Genomic DNA, 20474 nt, shown 5'->3' on the forward strand with positions numbered 1-20474 from the left:
ATTGGCCCCCTAACCCTCATCAAACCTCCAGAACTCACACCCCCTTAAAGAACATTTAAGATTTTATAGGTTTGCTGCCAGTATCAATTAAAATGTCTGAAATGGGGACACTTTTTTCAAACGATCACAAAATCTTCTTCGCATGCAAACAAAAATACAAGGATCACCTCTACCAAATTTGGAGAGAAAAATCTTTCTAAAAAAACTTTTAAAAAAACTTTTAAAAAATCCAAAATCGTAAAAAGTTTCAAAAATCGTGAAAAATAGAAAACGGGTCGTCTTGCCACGAAACATCACATTAAGGCTTAAGGGACAAAACTCTTTCTGAAAAAATTTAAAAAAATCCAAAACCGCAAAAAGTTTTGAAATTTGTGAAAAATAGAAAATGGGTCGTCTTGCCATGAAACTTCACATGAAGGCCTAGGGGACCATTGTATGAATTTACAAGCCGTAAAAATGACATTGGCACGACAGAAATATGAAGATGTGCTTGAACCCACCTACCACCCGTTCGATCCCCGGCTTACGCATCCTGCCTCTCTGGTCAGCTGAACACCCGCATGCTCGTTTCGTGGGTTGACTTAGGCATGCGAAGTTCATCCTCAGTCTAAGCATACGGAGTTTATTCCTAGTCTAAGATCGGACCGGATCGAGGGTTGCAACAGCACGATCGGTAGCACACAAGGGGGACCGGGTCGATCCTCGACTTGTGCATTCTGCCTCTCGGTAGGCTGAGCGCCCGCACGCTTGTTTCATGGGTTGACTTAGGCATACGGAGTTCATCCCCTGTCTAAGCATACGGAGTTCATTCCCAGTCTAAGATCGGATCGGATCGAGGGTTGCGACAGCAGGATCGATAGCACGTAGGGGGGACCGGGCCGATTCTCGCTTTGCCCATTCTGCCTCCCCGATTGGCTGAGCACTCGCACACTCGTTTCGTGGGTTGGCTTAGGCATGCGGAGTATATTCCATGTCTAAGCCCTAGCCGGACCGAGGGTTATGGTAACAGGACTGACAGCGGGATCGGCAGCACGCAGAGGGGGACTGAGCTGATCCTCGGCTTACGCATTATGCCTCTCTGGCATGTGCTGGTGCTGTATTTTTTTTGCCTGGAGCACCATCGTCGAAGCATCACCGAAGAGCCTAACCGGCAGCATTGGGGGTTTCAGCGATTGGAGGGGCCGGGGGGTGTGCGCACATGATGTGCGATGGGTGCTGATACTTAGCCCTTATATTGCCACCCTATCCCACATCAAACCTCGAGAACTCACACCCTCTTAAAGAGCATTTGAGATTTTATAAGTTTGCTATCAGTAGCCATTAAGGTGTTTGAAATGGGGACACTTTTTTCAAACGGTCACAAAATCCTGCCTCTCTGGTTGACTGAGAGCCCGCGCGCTCGTTTCGTGGGTTGACTTAGGCATATGGAGTTCATCCCCAGTCTAAACATACAAAGCTCATTCTCAGTCTAAGATCGGACCGGATCGAGGGTTGCAGCAGCAGGATCGACAGCACGCAGGGGGACCGGGCCGATCCTCAGCTTGCGCATTCTGCCTCTCCGACCGACTGAGTACATTCCACGTCTAAGCCCCAATCGGACCGAGGGTTGTGGCAGTAGGACCGACAGCAGGCTTGGCAGCACACAGAGGGGGATCGGGCTAATCCCTAAATTACGCATTATGCCCCTCCGACCGACCTTTTCGATCGGTTGAGCGCCCGTACGCTCGTTTCATGGGTTGACTTAGGCATACGGAGTTCATCCCTAGTCTAAGCATACGGAGTTCATTCCCAGTCTAAGATCAGACTGGATCGAGGTTTATGGCAACAGGATCCGCAGCACACAGGGGGGATCGGGCCGATCCCTAGCTTGCACATTTTGCCTTTTCGATCGACAGAGTGCCCGCACGCTCGTTTCATGGGTTGGCTTAGGCATACGGAGTTCATTCCATTTCTAAGCATACGGAGTTCATTCCCAGTCTAAGATTTTAAGCCACGGTGCACATGCTAGGCTCGGGCATGTGCTGGTGCTGTATTTTTTTTGCCCGGGGCACTATGTCAGAGCATAGTCGGAGAGCCTAACCGACAAAATTGGGGGTTCCGACGATTGGGGGGGCCGGGGGGTGTGCGCACATGATGTGTGATGGGTGCTGATACTTGGCCCTTATATTGGCCCCCTATCCCTCATCAAACCTCGAGAACTCACAACCCCTTAAAGAGCATTCGAGATTTTATAGGTTTACTGCCAGTAACCACTAAAGTGTCTGAAATGGGGACACTTTTTTCAAACGGTCACAAAATCTTCTCCACTTCGAGTTTTTAGCTGAATTTTTTTATGCATGCCAACAAAAATACAAGGATCACCTCTACCGATTTGGGGACAAAACTCTTTCTAAAAAAATTTAAAAAAATCTCGAACCATAAAAAGTTTCAAAAATCGTGAAAAATAGAAAACGGGTCGTCTTGCCACGAAACTTCACTTGAAGGCTTAAGGGACCAGTGTTTGAATTTAGAAGCCATAAAAATGGCATTGGCACGGCAGAAATATGAAGATGTGCTTGAACCCACCTACCACCCGTTCGATCCCCGACTTGCGCATCCTCCCTCTCTGGTTGGCTGAGCGCCCGCACGCTTGTTTCATGAGTTGACTTAGGCATACGGAGTTCATTCCCAGTATAAGATCAGATTGGATCAAGAGTTGCAGCAGCAGGATCGGCAACACGCAGGGGGGATTAGGCCGATCCTCAGCATGCGCATTCTGCCTCTCCGACCGGCTGAGCACCCGCACGCTCGTTTTATGGGTTGGCTTAGAAATACGGTGTACATTCCATGTCCAAACCCCAGTCGAACCGAGGGTTGTGGCAGCAGGACCAGCAGCGAGATTGGCAGCACGTAGAGGGGGACCAGGCTGATCCTCGGTTTGCACATTATGCCTCTCCAACCGACCTCTCCGGTCGGCTGAGTGCCCGTACGCTCATTTCATGGGTTGACTTAGGTATACGGAGTTCATCCCCAGTCTAAGCATACGGAGTTCATTCCCAGTCTAAGATCGGACCGGATCGAGGGTTGCGGCAGCAGGATCAACAGCACGCAGGAGGGACCAGGTCGATCCCCAGCTTGTGCATTTTGCCTCTCCGACCGACTGAGTGCCCGCATGCCTGTTTCATGGGTTGGCTTAGGCGTAGGGAGCTCACTCCATGTCTAACCCCCAGCTAGACCGAGGGTTGTGGTAGCAGGATCTGTAGCACGCAGAGGGAGACCGGGCCGATCCCCGGCTTGCGCATTATGCCTATTCGGTCGGCTCAGCGCCCGTATGCTCGTTTCGAGGGTTGACTTATGCATACGGAGTTCATTCCCAGTCTAAGATCGGACCAGACCAAGCATTGCAGGAGCAAATTCGATAGCATGCAGGAGGGATCGGGTCGATCCTCGGTTTGTGCATTCTGCCTCTCCGGCCGACTGAAAGCCCACACGCTCGTTTCGTGGGTTGGCTTAGGTATACGGAGTTCATTCCATGTCTAAGATTTTGAGCCAAGGTGCACTTGCTGGGCTCGAGCATGTGCTGGTGCTGCATTTTTTTTCTCCCGGGGCACCATCGCCGGAGCAGCGCCGAAGAGCCTAACCGGTGGCATTGGGGGTTCCGTCGATTGGGGGGCCGTGGGGTGTGCGCACATGATGTGCGATGCGTGCTGGTACTTGGCCCCTATGTTGGCCCCCTATCCCTCATCAAACCTCGAGAACTCACACCCCCTTAAAGAGCATTTGAGATTTTATAGGTATGCTGCCAGTAGCCATTAAAGTGTTTGAAATGGGGACACTTTTTTCAAACGCCCACAAAATCTTCTCCACTTTGAGTTTTTGGCTGAATTTTTTTGTGCATCCCTACAAAAATACAAGGATCAGCTCTACCAAATTTGTGGACAAAACTATTTCTAAAAAAATTTAAAAAAATCCCGAACCGTAAAAAGTTTTAAAAATCATGAAAAATAGAAAATGGGTCATCTTGCCATGAAACTTCACGTGAAGCCTTAGGGGACCATTGTATGAATTTACAAGCCATAAAAATGGCATTGGCATGGCAAAAATATGAAGATGTGCTTGAACCCACCTACCACCCGTTCGATCCCCGGCTTGCGCATCCTGCCTCTCTGGTCGGCTGAGCGCTCGCACAGTCGTTTCGTGGGTTGACTTAGGCATACGAAGTTCATCCCCAGTCTAAGCATACAGAGTTCATTCCCAGTCTAAGATCAGATCGGATCGAGGGTTGCGACAGCAGGATCGATAGCACGCAGAGGGGACTGGGCCGATCCTCGACTTACGCATTCTACCTCTTCGATCGATTGAGTGCCTGCACACTCATTTTGTGGGTTGGCTTAGGCATACAGAGTATATTCCACGTCTAAGCCCCAGTCGGACCGAGGCTTGTGGCTGCAGGACCGAGCGGATCCCCGGCTTACGTATTATGCCTCTCCGACCGACTGACTGCCCGTACACTCGTTTCATGGGTTGACTTAGGCATACAGAGTTCATCCCCAGTCTAAGCATACAAAGTTCATTCCCAGTCTAAGATCGGATCAAATCGAGGGTTGCGGCAGCAGGATTGGCAGTATGCAGGGGGGACCGGGCTAATCCTCGGCTTAAGAATTCTACCTCTCCGGTCGGCTGAGCAACTGCACGCCAGTTTTACGGGTTGGCTTAGGCATAGGGAGCTCATTCCATGTCTAAGCCCTAGTCAGACCGAGGGTTGCGGCAGCGGGATCGACAGCATGCAGAGGGGGACCAGGTCGATCCTCAGCTTGTGCGTTAGGCCTTTTTGGCTAGCTCAGCGCCCACACGCTCGTTTCGTGGGTTGACTTATGCCTACAGAGTTCATTCCCAGTCTATGATCGGATCGAACTAAGGGTTGCAGCAGCAGGATCGATAGCATATAGGTGGTGTCTGGGTCGATCCTCGGCTTGCGCATTTTACCTCTCCGACCGACTGAGCGCCCGCACACTCGTTTCATGGGTTGGCTTAGGCATACGGAGTTCATTCCATGTCTAAGCATACGGAGCTCATTCCCAGTCTAGGATTTTGAGCCACGGTGCACATGCTGGGCTCGGGCATGTGCTGGTGCCGCATTTTTTTCTCCCGGGGCATCACCACCGGAGCATCGTCGGAGAGCCTAACCGGCGGCATTGGGGGTTCTGGCGATTAGGGGGGCGGGGGGTGTGCGCACATGATGTGCAATGGGTGCTGGTACTTGGCCCTTATATTGGCCCCCTATCCCTCATCAAACCTCAAGAACTCACACCCCCTTATAGAGCATTTGAGATTTTATAGGTTTGCTGCCAGTAGCCATTGAAGTGTTTAAAATGGGGATAATTTTTTCAAACGGTCACAAAATCTTCTCTACTACGATTTTTTAGCTGAATTTTTTTGTGCATACCAAAAAAAATACAAGGATCACCTCTACCAAATTTGGGGAAAAAACTCTTTCTAAAAAAATTTTGAAAAATCCCAAACCGCAAAACATTTTGAAAACTGTGAAAAATTGAAAACGGGTTGTCTTGCCACGAAACTTCACATGAAGGCTTAGGGGACCATTGTATGAATTTACAAGCCATAAAAATGCCATTGGCATGGCAGAAATATGAAGATGTGCTTGAACTCACCTACCACCCGTTCGATCCCCGACTTGCGCTTCCTGCCTTTCTGGTCGGCTGAGCGCCTGCACGCTCGTTTCGTGGGTTGACTTAGGCATACGGAGTTCATCCCCAGTCTAAGCATATGAAGTTCATTCCCAGTCTAAGATCGGATCGGACCAAGAGTTGTGGCAATAGGATCGATAGCACGCAGGGGGGATCGGGTTGATCCTCGACTTACGCATTCTGCCTTTTCGACCGGTTGAGCGCCCGCACGCCCGTTTCGTGGGTTAGCTTAGGCATAGGGAGCTCATTCCATGTCTAAGCCCCAGTCAAACTGAGGGTTGTGGCAGTGGGACCGACAGCATGCAGATTGGGACCGGGCCGATCCCCAGCTTGTGCATTATGCCTCTTCGGCTAGCTTAGTGCCTGCACGCTCGTTTTGTGGGTTGACTTATGCATACGGAGTTCATTCCCAGTCTAAGATTGGACCAGTTTGAGGGTTATGGCAGCAGGATCGACAGCACGCAGGGGGGACCTGGTCGATCCCCGGCTTGCACATTCTACCTCTCCGACCGGCTGAGCGCCCGCACGCTCGTTTCGTGGGTTGGCTTAGGCATACAGAGTTCATTCCATGTATAAGCATACGGAGCTCATTCCCAGTCTAAGAGTTTTATCCATGGTGCACATGCTGGACTCAAGCATGTGCTGGTGCCGCATTTTTTTTTCCCGGGGCAACATCGTCGGAGCATCACCGGAGAGCCTAATCGGCGGCATTGGGGGTTCTGGCGATTGGGGGGGCCGGGGGTGTGCGCACATGATGTGCGATGGGTGCTGGTACTTGGCCCTTATATTGGCCCCTATCCCTCATCAAACCTCGAGAAGTCACACCCCTTAAAGAGCATTTGAGATTTTATAGGCTTGCTACCAGTAGCCATTAAAGTGTCTGAAATGGGGACACTTTTTTTGAAACAGTCACAAAATCTTCTCCACTACGATTTTTTAGCTGAATTTTTTTGTGCATGCCAACAAAAATACAAGGATCACCTTTACGAATTTTGGGGACAAAAATCTTTCTAAAAATATTTTAAAAAATCCCAAACTGCAAAATATTTTGAAAACTGTGAAAAATTGAAAACGGGTTGTCTTGCCACGAAACTTCACATGAAGGCTTAGGGGACCATTGTATGAATTTACAAGCCATAAAAATGCCATTGGCATGGCAAAAATATGAAGATGTGCTTGAACTCACCTACCACCCGTTCGATCCCCGACTTGCGCTTCCTGCCTCTCTGGTCGGCTGAGCGCCTGTATGCTCGTTTCGTGGGTTGACTTAGGCATACGGAGTTCATCCCCAGTCTAAGCATACGAAGTTCATTCTCAGTCTAAGATCGGATCGGACCAAGAGTTGTGGCAATAGGATCGATAGCACGCAGGGGGGATCGGGTTGATCCTCGACTTACGCATTCTGCCTCTCCGACCGATTCAGCGCCCGCACGCCCGTTTCATGGGTTAGCTTAGGCATAGGGAGCTCATTCCATGTCTAAGCCCCAATCGGACCGAGGGTTGTGGCAGTGGGACCGGTAGCACGCAGATTGGGATCGGGTCGATCCCCGATTTGTGCATTATGGCTCTTCGGCTAGCTTAGTGCCTGCACGCTCGTTTTGTGGGTTGACTTATGCATACGGAGTTCATTCCCAGTCTAAGATTGGACCAGTTCAAGGGATATGGCAGCAGGATCGACAGCACGCAAGGGGGACCGGGTCGATCCCCGGCTTGCAAATTCTGCCTCTCCGATCGGCTGAGCGCCCGCACGCTCGTTTCGTGGGTTGGCTTAGGCATACAGAGTTCATTCCATGTATAAGCATACGGAGCTCATTCCCAGTCTAAGATTTTTATCCACGGTGCACATCTAGGCTCGGGCATGTGCTGGTGCCGCATTTTTTTTGCCCGGGGCACCATCGTCGGAGCATCACCGGAGAGCCTAACCGGCGGCATTGGGGGTTCTAGCGATTGGTGGGGCCGAGGGTATGCGCACATGTTGTGCGATGGGTGCTGGTACTTGGCCCTTATATTGGCCCCCTATCCCTCATCAAACCTCGAGAAGTCACACCCCTTAAAGAGCATTTGAGATTTTATAGGCTTGCTACCAGTAGCCATTAAAGTGTCTGAAATGGGGACACTTTTTTTGAACGGTCACAAAATCTTCTCCACTTCGAGTTTTTAGCTAAATTTTTTTGTGCATGCCAACAAAAACACAGGGATCACCTCTACCAAATTTGGGGACAAAACTCTTTCTAAAAAAATTTAGAAAAATCTGAAACCGTAAAAAGTTTTGAAAATCGTGAAAAATAGAAAACAGGTCGTCTTGCCACGAAACTTCACATGAAGGCTTAGGGGACCATTGTATGAATTTACAAGCCATAAAAATGCCATTGGCATGGCAGAAATATGAAGATGTGCTTGAACCCACCAACCACCCGTTCGATCCTCGGCTTACGCACCCTGCCTCTCTGGTCGACTGAGCGCTCGCACGCTCGTTTCGTGGGTTGACTTAGGCATACGGAGTTCATCCCTAGTCTAAGCATATGGAGTTCATTCCCAGACTAATATCGGACCGGATCGAGGGTTGCGACAGCAAGATCGGCAGCACACAGGGGGGACCGGGCCGATCCCTGGCTTGCGCATTCTGCCTCTTCGACTGGCTGAGGGCCCGCACGCTCATTTCATGTGTTGGCTTAGGCATACAGAGTACATTCCATGTCTAAGCCCCAATCGAACCGAGGGTTGTGGCAGCAAGACCGATAGCGGCATCGACAGCACACAGAGGGGGATCGGGCTGATCCTCGGCTTGCGCATTATGCTTCTTCAGCTGACCTCATCGATCGATTGAGCACCCGTACACTCGTTTCGTGGGTTGACTTAGGCATACGGAGTTCATCCCCAGTCTAAGAACGAACCAGCCCGAGGGTTACGACAGCAGGATCGGCAGCATGCAGGAGGGACCGGACCAATCCCCGACTTGCGCATTCTGCCTCTCTGATCGGCTGAGCGCCTGCACACCCGTTCCATGGGTTGGCTTAGGCATAGGGAGCTTATTCCATGTCTATGCCCCAGTCGGACCGAGGGTTGTGGCAATGGGACCGACAGCATGCAGAGGGGGACCGAGCCGATCCCTGGCTTGCGCATTATGCCTCCTCGGCCGGCTCAGTGCCAGTACGCTCGTTTCGTGGGTTGACTTATGCATACGGAGTTCATTCTAGTCTAAGGTCAGACTAGATCGAGGGTTGTGGCAGCAGGATCGACAACACGCAGGGGCGACTGGGTTTATCCCTGGCTTGCGCATTCTGCCTCTCCGGTCGGTTGAGCACCCGCACACTCGTTTCGTGCATCGGCTTGTTCATTCCCAGTCTAAGATTGGACTGGATCGAGGGTTACGGTAGTAGGATCGGTAGCACACAGGGGGACCGAGTCGATCCCCGGCTTGCGCATTCTGTCTCTTCGGTCGGCTGAGCACCCGCACGCTAATTTCGTGGGTTGGCTTAGGCATACAGAGTACATTCCATGTCTAAGCCCCAGTCGGTCTGAGGGTTCTCGCAGTAGGACCGGCAGCGGGATCGATAGCACGTAGAGGGGGACCGGGCTGATCCCAGGCTTGCGCATTATGCCTCTCCGGCAGCCTCTCCGGTCGGCTGAGAGCCCGTACGCTCGTTTCGTGGGTTGACTTAGACATACAGAGTTCATCCTCAGTTTAAGCATACAGAGTTCATTCCCAGTCTAAGATCAGATCGGATCAAGGGTTGCGGTAGCAGGATCGACAGCACGTAGGGGGGACCATGCCGATCCCCGGCTTGCACATTCTGCTTCTCCGATCGACTGAGCTCCTGCATGCTCATTTCGTGAGTTGGCTTAGGCATACGGAGTACATTCCACGTCTAAGCCCCAGCCAGACCAAGGGGGACCGTAGCAAGATCGACAGCGGGATTGGTAGAACGCAAAGGGGGACCTAGCTGATCCCCGGCTTGCGCATTATGCCTCTCCGATCGGCTGAGTGCCCGCACGCTCGTTTCGTGGGTTCAGTTAGGCATACGGAGTTCATCCCCAGTCTAAGCATACAGAGTTCATTCCCAGTCTAAGATCAGACTGGACCGAGGTTTACGGTAGTAGGATCGACCACACGCAGGGGGGACTGGGCCGATCCTCGGCTTGCGCATTCTGCTTCTCCGACCGGCTGAGCGCCCGCACGCCCATTTCGTGGGTTGGCTTAGGCATAGGGAGCTCATTCCATGTCTAAGCCCCAACCAGACCGAGGGTTGTGGTAGCGGGACCGACAACACGCAGAGGGGGACCGGTCTGATCCCCGACTTGCACATTATGCCTCTTCGATCGGCTCAGCACCCGTACGCTCGTTTCGTGGGTTGACTTGTGCATACGGAGTTCATTCCCAGTCTAAGATTGGACTAGACCGAGGGTTGCGGCAGCAGGATCGACAGCACGCAGCGGGGACCGGGTTGATCCCCGGCTTGCACGTTCTGCCTCTCCGACCAGCTGAGCGCCCGCACGCTCGTTTCATGGGTTGGCTTAGGCATACGGAGTTCATTCTATGTCTAAGCATACGGAGCTCATTCCCAATCTAAGATTTTGAGCCACGATGCACATGCTGGGCTCGAGCATGTGCTGGTGCCATATTTTTTTCGCTCGGGGCACCATCGTCAGAGCATCGTCGGAGCATCGTCGGAGAGCCTAACCGACGACATTGGGAGTTCTGGCGATTGGGGGGACCGGGGGGTGTGCACACATGATGTGCGATGGGTGCTGGTACTTGGCCCTTATATTGGCCCCCTATCTGTCATCAAACCTCGAGAACTCACACCCCCTTAGAGAGCATTTGAGATTTTATAGGTTTGCTGCCAGTAGCCATTCAAGTGTCTGAAATGGGGACACTTTTTTCAAACGATCACAAAATCTTCTCCACTTCGAGTTTTTAGCTGAATTTTTTTGTGCACACCAACAAAAATACAAGGATCACCTCTACCAAATTTGGGGGAAAACTCTTTCTAAAAAAATTTTAAAAAATCTTGAACCGTAAAAAGTTTTGAAAATCATGAAAAATAAAAAATGGGTCGTCTTGCCACGAAACTTCACTTGAAGGCTTAGGAGACCGTTGTATGAATTTACAAGCCATAAAAGTGGCATTGGCAAGGAAGAAATACGAAGATGTGCTTGAACCCACCTACCACCCGTTCGATCCCCGGCTTGCGCATCTTGCCTTTCTGGTCGGCTAAGCGCCCGCACGCTCGTTTCATGGGTTGACTTAGGCATACGTAGTTCATCCCTAGTCTAAGCATATGGAGTTCATTCCCAGTCTAAGATCGGACCGGATCGAGGGTTGCGGCAACAAGATCGGCAGCACGTAGGGGGGACCGCGTCGATCCCCAACTTGCACATTCTGCCTCTTCGGCTGACTGAGCACCTGCACACTCATTTCGTGACTTGGCTTAGGCATACGGAGTACATTCCACGTCTAAGCCCCAGTCGAACCGAGGGTTGTGGCAGCAGGACCGGCAGCGGGATCGACAGCACGCAGAGAGGGACCAGGCTGATCCCCAGCTCGTGCATTATGCCTCTCCGGTTGGCCTCTTCGATCGACTGAGTGCTCGCATGCTCGTTCCATGGGTTGGCTTAGGCATACGGAGTTCATCCCCAGTCTAAGCATACAGAGTTCATTGCCAGTCTAAGATCGGACCGGACCAAGGGTTGCGACAGCAGGATCGACAGCACGCAGGGGGGATTGGGTCGATCCCCCATTTGTGCAATCTGCCTCTCCAATCGGTTGAGCACCCGCACGCCCGTTTCGTGGGTTAGCTTAGGCATAGGGAGCTCAATCCATGTCTAAGCCCTAGCTGGACCGATGGTTGTGGCAGCGGGACCGACAGCACATAGAGGGGGATCGGGTCGATCCCCGGCTTGCGCATTATGGCTCTTCGACCGACTTAGCACCCGCACGCTCGTTTCATGGGTTGACTTATGCATACGGAGTTCATTCCCAATCTAAAATCAAACTGGACCGAGGGTTACGGTAGCAGGATCGACAACACGTAAGGGGGGATCGGGTCGATCCCTGGCTTGCGTATTCTGCCTCTCCGATCGGCTGAGTGCCCACACGCTCGTTTCGTGGGTTGGCTTAGGCATACGGAGTTCATTCCATGTCTAAGCATACAGACCTCATTCCCAATCTAAGATTTTGAGCCACGATGCACATGCTGCACTCAAGCATGTGCTGGTGCCGTATTTTTTTCACCCGGGGCACCATCGTCAGAGCATCACCGGAGAGCCTAACCGGTGGCATTGGGGGTTCCGGTGATTTGGGGGGTCGGGGGGTGTGCGCACATGATGTGCGATGGGTGCTGGTCTTGGCCCTTATATTGGCCCCCTATCCCTTATCAAACCTCAAGAACTCACACCCTCTTAAAGAGCATTTGAGATTTTATAGGTTTGCTGCCAGTAGCCATTAAAGTGTCTGAAATGGGAACTCCTTTTTCAAACAGTCACAAAATCTTCTCCACTTCGAGTTTTTAGCTGAATTTTTTTGTGCATACCAAACAAAATACAAGGATCACCTCTACCAAATTTAGGGACAAAAATCTTTCTAAAAAAATTTAAAAAAATCTTGAACCGTAAAATGTTTTGAAAATCGTGAAAAATAGAAAACGGGTCGTCTTACCACGAAACTTCACATGAAGGCTTAGGGTACTATTGTATGAATTTACAAGCCATAAAAATGGCATTGGCATGGCAGAAATATAAAGATGTGCATGAACCCACCTACCACCCGTTCGATCCCCGGCTTGTGCATCCTGCCTCTCTGGTCGGCTGAGCCCCCGCACGCTCGTTTCATGGGTTGACTTAGGCATACGGAGTTCATCCCCAGTCTAAGCATACGGAGTTCATTCCCAGTCTAAGATCAGACCGTATTGAGGGTTGCGACAGCAGGATCGATAGCACACAGGGGGGATCGGGTCGATCCCCGGCTTACGCATTCCGCCTCTCCGGTCAAATGAGCACCTGTATGCTCATTTCATGGATTGGCTTAGGCATACATAGTACATTCCATGTCTAAGCCCCAGCCGAACCGAGGGTTGCAGCAGCAGGACCGGCTGTGGGATAGACAGCACGTAAAGGGGGATAGGGCTGATCCCCAGCTTGTGCATTATGCCTTTCCAGCCAGACTCTCCGGTCGACTGAGCGTCTGCACGCTCGTTTCGTGGGTTGACTTAGGCTTATGGAGTTCATCCCCAGTCTAAGCATACAGAGTTCATTCCCTGTCTAAGATCAGATCGGATCGAGGGTTGCGGTAGCAGGATCAGCAGCACGCAAGAGGGACCGGAAGGATCCCTGACTTGCACATTCTACCTCTCCAGTCGGCTGAGCGCCCGCACACTCGTTTCGTGGGTTGGCTTAGGCATACGAAGTACATTCCACATTTAACCCCCAGCTGGGTCGAGGGTTGTGGCGGTAGGATCGACAGCGGGATTGACAGCACGCAGAGAGGACCGAACTGATCCCCGACTTACGCATTATGCCTCTCCGACCAGCTTCTCCGGTCGACTAAGCGCTCGTACGTTCATTTTGTGGCTTGACTTAGGCATACGAAATCCATCCCCAGTCTAAGGATACAGAGTTCATTCCCAATCTAAGATCAAATCAGACCAAGGGTTACGACAGCATGTAGGGGGGACTGGATTGATCCCCGGCTTACGCATTCTACCTTTTTCAGTCGGTTGAGTGCCCACACGCCTGTTTCGAGGGTTGGCTTAGGCATAGAGAGCTCATTCCATGTCTAAGCCCTAGCCAAACTGAGGGTTATGGCAGCGGGCTGATCCTCAACTTGCGTATCCTGCCTCTTCAGCCTGCTTAGCACCCGCACGCTCATTTCATGCGTTGACTTATGCATACGGAGTTCATTCACAGTCTAAGATCAAACCGGACTGAAGGTTGTGGCAGTAGGATCGATAGCATGTAGGGGGGACTAGGTTGATCCCCGGCTTGCGCATTCTACCTCTCCGGTCGGTTGAGCGCCCGCACGTTCATATGGAGTTCATTCCATGTCTAAGCATAAAGAGCTCATTCCCAATCTAAAATTTTGAGCCACAGTGCACATGCTGGGCTTAGGCATGTGCTGGTGCTGCATTTCTTTCGCCCGGGGCACCATCGTCGGAGCATCTTCGGAGAGCCTAATCGGCGGCATCGGGGGTTCTGACGATTGGGGGGGCCGAAGGGTGTGCGCACATGATGTGCGATGGGTTCTGGTACTTGGTCCTTATATTGGGCCCCTATCCCTCATCAAACCTCAAGAACTCACACCCCCTTAAAGAGCATTTGAGATTTTATAGGTTTGCTGCCAATAGCCATTAAAGTGTTTGAAATGGGGACACTATTTTCAAACGGTCACAAAATCTTCTCCACTTTGAGTTTTTAGCTGAATTATTTTGTGCATGCCAACAAAAATACAATGATCACCTCTACCAAATTTGGGGACAAAACGCTTTCTAAAAAAATTTAAAATAATCCCAAACCGTAAAAAGTTTCAAAAATCGTGAAAAATAGAAAATGGGTCATCTTGCCACGAAACTTCACATGAAGGCTTAAGGGACCATTGTATGAATTTAGAAGCCATAAAAATGGCATTGGCATGGCAGAAATATGAAGATGTGCTTGGACCCACATACCACATGTTCGATCCTCGACTTGCGCATCCTGCCTCTCTGGTCGGTTGAGCGCCCGCACGCTCATTTGTGGGTTGACCTAGGCATACAGAGTTCATCCCCAGTCTAAGCATATGAAATTCTTTCCCAGTCTAAGATCGGATCGGATCGAGGGTTGCGGCAGCAAGATCGGTAGCACGCATGGAGGATCGGGCCGATCCCCAGCTTGCGCATTCTGCCTCTCCGATCAACTGAGCTCCCGCACACTCGTTTCATAGGTTGGCTTAGGCATTATGCCTCTCTAGCCGCCTTTCCGGTTGGCTGAGCGCCCGCACGCTCGTTTCATGGGTTGATTTAGGCATACAGAGTTTATCCCCAATCTAAGCATACGGAGTTCATTCCCAGTCTAAGATCAGACCAGATCGAGGGTTACGGTAGCAAAATTGGTAGCACACAGGAGGGACCAGGTTGATCCCCAGCTTACGCATTCTGCCTCTTCGACCGGTTGAGCACCCGCATGCTCGTTTCATGGGTTGGCTTAGGCATACAAAGTATATTCCACATGTAAGCCCCAACCAGACCGAGGGTTGTGGCAGTAGGACCGGCAGTAAGATCGATAGCACGCAGATGGGGACCGAGCTAATCCCCAGCTTACGCATTATGCCTCTTCGATCGGCCTGTCCGGCTGACTGAGCACCCGCACGCTCGTTCCATGGGTTGACTTAGGCATACGGAGTTTATCCCCAGTCTAAGCATATGGAGTTCATTCCCAGTCTAAGATCAGATTCGATTGAGGGTTACAGCAGCAGGATCGATAGCACTAGGGAGATCGGGCCAATCCCCGGCTTACGCGTTTTACCTCTCAGATCGGTTGAGCACCCGTACGCTTGTTTTGTGGGTTGGCTTAGGCATACGGAGTACATTCCATGTCTAAACCCCAGTCGGATCGAGGGTTGTGGTAGCATGACCGACAGCGGGATCGATAGCACACAGAAGGGGAATGGGCTGATCCCCAGCTTACGCATTATGCCTCTTCGGGCGGCCTTTCCGGTCAGCTGAGTGCTTGCACGCTCGTTTCGTGGGTTGACTTAGGCATACGGAGTTCATCCCTAGACTAAGCATAAGGAGTTCATTCCCCGTCTAAGATCAGGCTGGATCGAGGGTTGCAACAACAAGATCGACAGCACGCAAGAGGGACCGGGCCGATCCCTGGCTTGCGCATTCTGCCTCTCCGATCGGCTGAGCTCCCGCACGCCCATTTCGTGGGTTCACTTAGGCGTAGGGAGCTCATTCCATGTCTAAGCCCCAGTCGAACTGAGGGTTGTGGCAGCGGGACCGACAGCACACAGAGAGGGGTCGAGCCGATCCCCGGCTTACGTGCTATGCCTCTTCAGTCGGCTTAGTGCCCGCACGTTCGTTTCATTGGTTGACTTATGCATACGGAGTTCATTCCCAGTCTAAGATTGGACCGGACTGAGGGTTGGGCAGCAGGATCGATAGCACACTGGGGGGGATTGGGTTGATCCCCGACTTGCACATTCTGTCTCTCCGACCGGCTAAGCACCCGCACGCTCGTTTCGTAGGTTGGCTTAGGCATACGGAGTTCATTCCATGCCCAAGCATACGAAGCTCATTCCCAATCTAAGATTTTGAGTCACGGTGCACATGCTGGGCTTGGGCATGTGCTGGTGCCATATTTGTTTCACTCGGGGCACCATCGCCGGAGCATCGCCGAAGAGCCTAACCGATGGCATTGGGGGATCTGACGATTGGGGGGGCCGAGGGTGTGCACACATGATGGGCGATGGGTGCTGGTACTTGGCCCATATACTGGCCCCCTATCCCTCATCAAACCTCGAGAACTCACACCCCTTAAAGCGCATTTGAGATTTTATAGTTTTGCTGCCAATAGCCATTAAAGTGTCTGAAATGGGGACACTTTTTTCAAACGGTCATAAAATCTTCTCCACTTCAAGTTTTTAGCTGAATTGTTTTGTGCATGCCAACAAAAATACAAGGGTCACCTCTACCAATTTTGGGGACAAAACTCTTTCTCAAAAAATTTAAAAAAATCCCAAACAGCAAAAAGTTTCAAAAATCGTGAAAAATAGAAAATGGGTCATCTTGCCACGAAACTTCACATGAAGGCTTAGGGGACCATCGTATGAATTCACAAGCCATAAAAATGGCATTGGCATGGCAGAAATATGAAGATGCGCTTGAACCCACCTACCACCCGTTCGATCCCCGACTTGCGCACCCTGCCTCTCTGGTCGGCTGAGCGCCCGCACGCTCATTTCATGGGTTGACTTAGGCATACGGAGTTCATCCCCAGTCTAAGCATATGGAGTTCATTCCTAGTCTATGATCAAACCGAATCGAGGATTGCCGCAGCAGGATCGACAGTACGCAGAGTGGATCGGACTGATCCCCGACTTGTGCATTCTACCCCTCCGGACAGCTGAGCGCCCGTACGCTCGTTTCATGGGTTGACTTAGGCATACGGAGTTCATTTCCAGTCTAAGCATACGAAGCTCATTCCCAGTCTAAGATCACACCGGATCGAGGGTTGTGGCAGTAGGATCGACAGCACCGCAGGGGGGATTGGGTCGATCCTCAGCATACGCATTCTGCCTCTCTGGTCAGCTGAACGCCTGCACGCTCGTTTCGTGGGTTGGCTTAGGCATACAGAGTACATTCCACGTCTAAGCCCCAACCGAATTGAGGGTGGTGCCAGCAGGACCGATAGCGGGATCGACAGCACGCAGAGGGGGACCGGGCTGATCTTCGACTTACACATTATGCCTCTCCGATCGACTGAGCGCCCGCACGCTCGTTTTGTGGGTTGACTTAGGAATACGGAGTTTATCCCCAGTCTAAGCATACGGAGTTCATTCCCAGTCTAAGATCAGACCAGATCGAGGGTTGCGACAGCAGGATCGACAGCACGTAGGAGGGACCGGGCCGATCCGACAGCAGGATCGACAGCACGTAGGAGGGACCGGGCCGATCCCCGGCTTACGCATTCTACTTTTTCGGTCGGCTGAGCACCCGCACGCTCATTTCATGGGTTGGCTTAGGCATACGGAGTACATTCCACGTCTAAGCCCTAGCCGGACCGAGGGTTGTGGCAGCAAGATCGATAGTGGGATCGACAGCACACAGAGGAGGACCGAGTTAATCCCCGGCTTGCACATTATGCTTCTCCAGTCGACCTCTCCGGTTGGCTGAGCACCCGCACGCTCGTTTCATGGGTTGACTTAGGCATACGAAGTTCATCCCCAGTCTAAGCATACGAAGTTCATTCTCAGTCTAAGATCGGATCAGATCGAGGGTTATGGTAGCACACAGGGGGGATCGGGCCGATCCCCGGCTTGCGCATTCTGCCTCTCCGATCGGTTGAGCGCCCGCACGCTCGTTTCGTATATTGGCTTAGGCATACGAAGTACATTCCACATCTAAACCCCAACCGAACCGAAGGTTGTGGCAGCAGGACCGGCAACGGGATCTACAGCACGTAGAGGGGGACCGGGCAGATCCCTGGCTTACGCATTATGCCTCTCGACCGGCTGAGTGCCCGCATGCTCGTTTCATGGGTTGACTTAGGCATACAGAGTTCATCCCCAGTCTAAGCATACGGAGATCATTCTTAGTCTAAGATAGGATCGGATCGAGGGTTACGGCCATAGGATCGGTAGCACGTAGGGGGGACCAGATCGATCCCCAATTTGCGCATTCTGCCTCTCCGGTTGACTGAGTGCCCGCACTCTCGTTTCATGGGTTGGCTTAGTTATACGGAGTACATTCCACGTCTAAGCCCTAGCCGAACCGAGGGTTGTGGCAGCAAGACCGACAGCGGGATCGATAGCATGCAATGGGGGATCGGGCTGATGCTTGGCTTGCATATTATGCCTCTTCGGCCAGCTGAGCGCCCGTACACTCGTTTCATGGGTTGACTTAGGCATACGGAGTTCATGCCCAATCTAAGCATACGAAGTTCATTCCCAGTCTAAGATCAGATCAGACCGAGGGTTGCAGCAGCAGGATCGGTAGCACACAGGGGAGACCGGGTCGATCCTTGGTTTACGCTTTTGCCTCTCCAACCGGCTGAGTGCCCGCACACCCGTTTCATAGCTTGGCTTAGGCATAGGGAGCTCATTCCATGTCTAAGCCCCAACCGGACCGAGGGTTGTGGCAGCGAAATTGGCAGCATGCAGAGGGGGATCGGTCCGATCCCCGGCTTGTGCATTATGCATCTTCGGCCGACTCAACACCTGCACACTCGTTTCGTGGGTTGACTTATGCATACGAAGTTCATTTCCAATCTAAGATCAGACCGGACCAAGGGTTGCGGTAGCAGTATCGACAGCACGTAGGGGGGGATCGGGTCGATCCCCGGCTCGTGCATTTTGCCTCTCCAGCCGGCTGAGTGCCCGCACGCTCATTTCATGGTTTGGCTTAAGCATACGGAGTTCATTCCTTGTCTAAGCATACAGAGCTCATTCCCAATCTAAGATTTTGAGCCACGGTACACATGCTGGGCTCAGGCTTGTGTTGGTACAGCATTATTTTCGCCCGGGGCACCATCGTCGGAGTATCGTCGGAGAGCCTAACCGACGACATTGGGGGTTCTGACGATTGGGGGGGCCGGGGGGTGTGCACACATGATGTGCGATGGGTGCTGGTACTTGGCCCTTATATTGGTCACCTATCACTCATCAAACCTCGAGAACTCACACCCCCTTAAAGAGCATTTGAGATTTTATAAGTTTGCTGCCAGTAGCCATTAAAGTGTCTGAAATGGGGAAACTTTTTTCAAATCATCACAAAATCTTCTCCACTTCGAGTTTTTAGCTGAATTTTTTTGTGGATGACAAAAAAAAATACAGGGATCACCTCTACCAGATTTGGGGACAAAACTCTTTCTAAAAAAATTTTAAAAAATCCTGAACCACAAAAAGTTTCAAAAATCATGAAAAATAGAAAACAGGTTGTCTTGCCTCGAAACTTCACATTAAGGCTTAGGGGACCATTGTATGAATTTGCAAGCCATAAAAATGGCATTGGCATGGCAGAAATATGAAGATGTGCTTGAACCCACCTAACACCTGTTCGATCCCTGGCTTGCGCATTATGCCTCTCTGGTCGGCTGAGCACCCGCACGCTAGTTTCGTGGGTTGACTTAGGCATACGGAGTTCATCCCCAGTCTAGGCATACGGAGTTCATTCCCATTCTAAGATCGGACCAGACCGAAGGTTGCAGTAGCAAGATCGGTAGCACGCAGGGGGGACTGGGTCGATCCCTGGCTTGCGAATTCTGCCTCTCTGGTCGGTTGAGCGCCCAAACGCTCGTTTCATAGGTTGGCCTAGGCATATGAAGTACATTTCACATCTAAGCCCCAACCGGACCGAGGGTTGTGGTAGCAAGACCGGTAATGAAATCGGTAGAAATATGAAGATGTGCTTGAACCCACCTAACACCCGTTCGATCCCCGACTTGAGCATTATGCCTCTCCGACCGACTGAGTGCCTGCATGCTCATTTCATGGGTTGACTTATGCATACGGAGTTCATTCCCAGTCTAAGATCGGACCGGACTAAGGGTTGCAGCAGCAAGATCGACAGTATGTAGGGGGGACCGAATCGATCCCCGACTTGCGCATTCTGCCTCTCCAGCCGACTGAGTGCCCGCACGCTCATTTCATGGGTTGGCTTAGGCATACGGAGTTCATTCCATGTCTAAGCATACGCAGCTCATCCCCAATCTAAGATTTTGAGCCACGTTGCACATGCTGAGCTCGGGCATGTGCTGGTGTCGTATTTTTTTTGCCCGGGGCACCATCGCCAGAGTATCACTGGAGAGCCTAACCGGCAGCATTGGGGGTTTCGGCGATTGCAGGGGTCGGGCAGTGTGCGCACATGATGTGCGATGGGGGGGTCGATCCCTGGCTTGCGCATTCTGCCTCATCGGCCAGCTGAGGGCCCGCACGCCCGTTTCATGAGTTGGCTTAGGAATAGGGAGCTCATTCCATGACTAAGCCCCAGTCGGACCGAGAGTTATGGCAGCGGGACTGGCAGCACGCAGAGGGGGACCGAGCCGATCCCCGGCTTGCGCATTATGCCTCTTCGACCGGCTCAGCACCCGCAT

Source organism: Durio zibethinus, chromosome 4 (assembly GCF_047325235.1).
Source record: "Durio zibethinus cultivar Kanyao isolate XHJ-2024 chromosome 4, ASM4732523v1, whole genome shotgun sequence".
NCBI lineage: Eukaryota > Viridiplantae > Streptophyta > Magnoliopsida > Malvales > Malvaceae > Durio > Durio zibethinus.